This window comes from Rhinopithecus bieti, unplaced genomic scaffold (assembly GCF_001698545.2).
Source record: "Rhinopithecus bieti isolate Rb0 unplaced genomic scaffold, ASM169854v2 scaffold_23569, whole genome shotgun sequence".
Lineage (NCBI taxonomy): Eukaryota > Metazoa > Chordata > Mammalia > Primates > Cercopithecidae > Rhinopithecus > Rhinopithecus bieti.
The window spans coordinates 89,270-95,733 of NW_016810816.1; positions in this window are offsets into that span (position 1 = coordinate 89,270).

Here is a 6,464-nt window from a genome sequence, read left to right on the forward strand (position 1 = left end):
AAAATCATTTACAGAATGGACTAGAACATTCTTTTCCTCGTGTTTTGATTTGGATTTGGCATGGCAAACACAACATTCAGTTAAAATCTCTGCTATGAACTGTAAAATTCCAATTATAGCATTATTTTGCAATGTACACATGGAAAGAAGCGAGAAGCAAAAGAGACAAGGAGACTGAGCTTCACGAGGGGCCAGGGAAGAGGTTTTTGATCCATGATCTTTAAAAATCTGTTCACCTCAAAGATGCCATCTTCTTTCGGGTCAGTTTTACGTTGAGATCTCCAGGTGGCATACAGTTCCAACAATCTCAAGGAACCCTTTTGAGCCCAGAGACTGGAACCCAAGTCTTGAGGTTCTGAAGCTTTACCGAAGTATGAGTGATGATAAGAACTTGTTACGGTTCATTCCAATGAGACTCAAGAGCAGTCTTTATTTGGTATCATTTGTAAAAGACCCAGTCTTCAGATTCTATATTATGGAAGGCCTGGTCATCAGTCAATGGTCACAGAAAGCTTCCTTTACTTGGTGGAAATGTTCTTGGCCATAATGCATCAAGATGTTGCAATACCTAGTCATACAGAGTTTAGAAGTATAAGAGACACATAAGGTTCTATAACTAAGGGCATAGGTCTTCCTGTTACTATTGTATAAGCTGTTAGCATGTGCTTTTCAGTACAGATCTGATTGCAACTAAGGCCAGTGGTAAAAGTTTTGGCCAAGGCAATCCAGATTATTTTGTTAGTTTAGGCAACTTAGATTTAAGATATAATTTTTTCATTCAATTTTTCCAGAAGACTAGGGATGATAAGGACAATGGTAGTGCCATCGCACTTGTAAAACTTTATTTCATTGTTTAATAATTTTCCAGAAAAAGAGTTCCCTTATTGCTGGAAATTTCTCCAGGAATGCTCCATAAAGGCTATGTATTCCCCATAGTAATTTAATTTGCTACTGTTATGGAGCTGGTCTTTCTGCATGGAAAGGCTGCAACTCATTCTGAGAACAAAATACAATTAAAAGACTGTATTGATAAACCATTGAGAGTGTCAACTGCATGAAATCCATCTGTAGATGTTCCACTGGTCTAGTGGGTGGTGGAGATGTTCCATCTGTAACTGGACTTTGGTTATAAACCAATTTTTCAATCCAAAAGCTATTATCACCTCACCAATACTCTTTTCACAATTTGGACCATTTTCTCCACACTATGGAGAGTTAAGGAGTATAGAGATTTTAATAGCAGTAGTTTTAAAGACTTTGGGAGAACGAAGCAGTGGTTCAGGCTCTCAGTGAGTTCCTATTTAATATTTAAATTTCTTCCTTTTAAGAGCCAGTTTTGTTTGTTTTGCTGATTCAGGTTCATAGCATTGTTTATTAAAGAAATTATCATAGAATTTGGATCATTTTGTGGAGTTCATTCGAATTGCTTTTCATTCAAACATCTCAGTGGTATCAGTACTAGTTTATTTAGTATGAAAGACTTCTAGGACATTTTCTCCTTATTCAGGTTCAGTTTTATGGGTGTGGCCTTCCATTTTAATAATAGCCATTTATGAAGGCAGCAAAATAGCAGAAAGACACTGATCTACTTGCGGTGCATTTTTGATGGAGGTTCCACCAGAGGTGAGAAACCCTCTTTCTTTTCATAGTATACTAAACTTATGAACCACACCAAAATATATCTCCTATCTGTAGAAATGGTGACTGATTTGCTCTTAGATATTTGACAGGCCCAAGTGAGAACTTACAGCTCTGCTGTTTGGGCTGATTTAAAGTGGGGAGAGAGTTACATTTTCTATTAGTTCATGTTGAGTTGTCACAGCATACCCTGCTTGGTATTTTCCTTTTGCATTTTTGGCATAAGATCCATATTTTGTTTATGGATTAACGCAGGATTGTTTGATAAAATGTCTTGTAAATCAATGCAAGAGGTCAACAACTGCAATACCATATTTATACAATTATGGTCTTCATCATTGTCAGAAAAGGGTAACAGGGTAACAAGGTTAAATTGATTACAGCACTGAAACAGATAATAGAAGATGACGGGAGCAAGTTTCATAAGACGTTAGTCTGCTCATAGAAAAATGTCATAAGAGCGTTAGTAGTTAACAGTTGTCAACCGAGTCCCTTGCTGGGAAACAGCCTGAGCTGAAGAGAGCTGTCTTATCAAAGTTGTATCTCTTCCTTGGGGACAGCTTGCAACCAATGACTATTCATGGGAGGTATAAATTCCAGACTCCTACCCCTAATGCAATGGGTCTCTGAAGGGACATCCAAAATCCTCACTTCCCTGCAGTAGCGGCTAAGGCTTTTGTTGTGACTACATTGAACTATTTTTTCCTTAATAAATATAAGGCTGAGGATATTCCTCAACAAGTTTTTACATGTACATCTCCGTCTCAGAGTCTGTTTCAGAGAGTCTGCAGATTAAACAATTTGCTACACCCAAAAGAGAAAATTGCAAGATCAGAAGATGCAAATTTATAACCCTCATATATAATCCATATATTAAAATATATCAAGTCACTGTACCAGCAAAAGATACTGTCCCAAATTAATGGCTTTCAAAATATATTATTCCCTTATCCCTGATAGAATAAGCTATCACTATGATCCTAAGAAAAAAGGCATATCAAAACAAACAGAAAAATAACAGACTACATCCACACAAAAATAATATTAAAATAGAAAATGAAAATCAAAGCATTCCATTTGATAAAATTTTTTTAAAGAATCTAACCATAGAGAGAAAAACTGACACAATGCCATGACCTGAATTCATTGTACTTAAGCATGTACTTCCTGATATGTAAAATAATCTTTTATGTAAATTAAAACATTAGAACAGAGATGGACAAGAAGAAATATATAAAGTGAGAACTGGCTAAATGTAAAGGATAAGTTGGAGAAACAGATGCAATTATTTTAAAAACTAATACTAAATTTTAAGATTTTCAAGGAGTAAGAGATTCTACAATTTATGTAAGGGTTGTTGAAGAGAGAAAATAAAACTGCTAGGGGAATAAAAATAAACACAAAAAGTAGTAAAAATAATTAAAGTCAACCTGATCAGCCTATGAGATTAGCAAAGGTAATACACAACACATAAAACTGGAGTTTCCAAAAAAGAAGAAAATGGAGAAGAAATAATATTTTAAATTGTAATCTAAGAAACTTTGGGAAATAACAGAAGACGTGAATCTGCCTATTGAAATACACTTGTCATAAATCATCCAGAACAGTGAGCTCAACTACATATCCTAATAAAAGTGTTAGACTTTGAGATAAAGAAAAATCATCTGCACCTTCACATGGAAATACAAACTCACTTCCAAGGAAAGAAAATCAAATTGGTATCCGACTTCCTAACAGTAACATGCAAAGTAAGATAACTGAGGATTAGTATTTTCAATAAACTCAAACACAATGTGTGTGCCAAGAGTTTTACACCTAGCAAAGCTATGCTTTCCAATGTATACATATGGAAATGGAAAATAGCATTAGAGCATCACAGTTATAATTATTGCAAACAAGATCAGCCAGTGGAAAAAACTTTGAGAAACAGGATATCTATATAGTTTCAATGTATCTCCCCAATATGTTCATTAAATATGGATGTGCTGTTATAATTTTTTCACAAATTATTTGATAGTTCTATTTCTAGGTGATAGAGCATAGTTCCTATCTCCTTGAGTGCACCCTGGAATTAGTGTCTTATATGTAATGAATGAAGTAGCAGACCCTTCTTTAACCAAGTGATACAGGCTAACAACACCGGTAATAAATCATGTTGATATCATGTACTCTCTGATATGGTACAGTGAGAAAGACACTTCCATTCTGTGATATTCTTCCCCTAAATCCCCAGTGAAAGACTAATCATGAACAAATATCAGACAAATCAAAACTAAAGGACATTGTATGAAATATGTAGCCAGTACTCTTCAAAAGTGTCAAAGGCATGAATGAAAAGAAAAGACAGAGAAACTGTCATAGTTTGGAGGAATTCAAGAAGAGTTGACAACTTTGGCTTCCTAATAGGATCCCAAAACAGGAAAATGACATTAGTGGAAAAATCTCAAGTTCAAAATAAAGCCTGTATTTTAGTTAATGGTACTACAACAATATTAACATCTTAATTTTGATAAATGTGTCATGATTATATAAGATGTTCAAATTAAGGAACTTGGATGAAGTCTAAATAAAAGCTCTCCATACCATCTTTGTGACTCCTCTGTAAATCTTAAATCTCTGTAAGTCATTCATCATAATAAAAAAGTAAATGAAAAGTAAAAACAAAATAAAAAGAGGTAAAGAGAGGAAGCTAAAATAGAACAATCTCAGTGATTGTCATATAAGTACTAGTGGTAGTCAAAAATATTATTCAAAGCAGAGAAACCAAAAATAGCATTATAAGTGCAGACACAGAAGACTGAGTATGTAATAAAGGTGTTAATATAAAGATAACTAAAACAAAAATATCAACTGTCTGAAATACTAGTAGAAATAAAAATCATATAAAACAAGATACAAATAAACAGTAAATATAACATCATTGATAAATATTAAATGAGATAATATGATAGAATTTGGACCAAACATGTCAGTCACTGAAGTTAATAAAAATGAATTCAACTAAACTATTACAAGAAAGATATTTTCAGACTTGCTTGGAAAGAAAAAACCCAGCTGTATACTTTGTACAAGAGATGTGGCTAAAACAAAGGAGAGTCAAAAAGTTACAAAGTGATGATTGAGATGTATCAGATAAAGTACTGGAAAGAACCTCTGTATCTATGGATATAAAAACACTTGAATAAATGCACAGCGGAGTACCATGTGAATGTTAAAAAGGAAAATATTAATACATACTGATATGTAACAATTTACAGGTTATGTTGTAAAGTAAAAAAAAAATAAAAATAAAGAGCAAAAACCAAAATCAAGGCACAATATATGTTTGGATGCGTGCGCGCGCGCGCACACACACACACACACACACACACACACATACACACAGTCTTATGAGTAAGAAAGAAGGGGAAATAAGAGTGTATATATTTGTGTTTGGAATGTTTGTTTCTTTTTTTAAAAAAAGAAACAGAAATTGCAAACCAGAAAACTGTGAAAATTATTACCTATTGGCCCCTGCAAAAATATCTAATATCCCATTGTGAGGTAGAAAAAAAATACACATGAGTAGCCAAGACATTGTTTCTTTTTTTTTTGAGACAGAGTCTCACTTTGTCAGCCTTGACATCTGCACCAGACAACAAGAAATCTATCAGAGACTACTAAGGTCATATCAGAAGGACTGAGAAACCAACATGGTATTTCGGATTTGAGCTCCTATCGGTCAAAGAATAATAATTATAATTTATTAAGTTGATAACGTGTGTTAAAATCTATGAATTCATAGTGATAATTTTGAAAATATTAATAATCTTCATAGGCTATTAGGCAACACTTATTATTCTGAAACCTGACAGGTTTATTTATTCTGCTTTTTAATGTGGATTGTCTCTATTTGGCGCTCTCAGAAAATAAAACTGTGAATTTGTAAAGAGTAAGAGAGAAAGACAGGAGAAAAAGAGGAAAAGAAAAGGAAAGACATGGAAAAGGAAAGAAAGAGTAAAAAAAGTAAAGACAAAACAGGAAAAAGTAGAGTTAGGCAGGGAAGGAGGACAGATGCAAGGAATCCAATACTATCTAGAAAAATTGATTTTTTAAATGCCAAAGATATTCATTCTGAGATGCCATTAAGCCTGGGATAAAGAAAATCTCCTTAATGTTTCCAGAGAGATAATTAAGAAATAGGAATGAGAATAACATGCAATTTCTCAAAAGCAACACATCATGCTAGACTAGGAAAGTGCCTTCAGAGTGCAGAAGAAAAATTATTTCAAATTTAGATTTCCACACAAATTAAAATATAAATCGTGTGTAAACAAAGACTCCCAAAGAGCCCGTCAAGATTTCTTAGTAAAATGATGGAATGAACCATGAAGAGGAAGGTGGAGAGTTTGGGAACAGAATATCTAACAGGGAAATCAGCAAAAGGGAAGTCCCTGCTGGAAGGCTGAGCATTGGGTCTAGAATGCAACCTGTCTGGACTGGAGCAGGAGGACTGATAATGAAGAAGGGGAGGTAATATTGAGCACCTTTTCTTTTCTTTTCTTTTTTCTCTTTTCTTTCCTCCTTTCCTTTTTCTTTCCCCCTTTCTTTTCTATTCCTTTCCCCTTTCCTCCTTGCTTTCTTTCCCTTTCCCCTTCTCTTTCATTCCTTGTCCCCTTCCCTCCCCTCTCCTCCCCTCCACTCCCCTTCCTCTCCTCCTCTCCTCTGCTCCCCTCCTCTTCCTCTCCTCCCCTCCCCTTCCTCTCTCCTCCCCTTCCTCTCTCCTCCCCTTCCTCTGCTCCCCTCCCTTTCCTCTCCTCCCCCTTCCTCTCCTCCCCCTCCCCTTC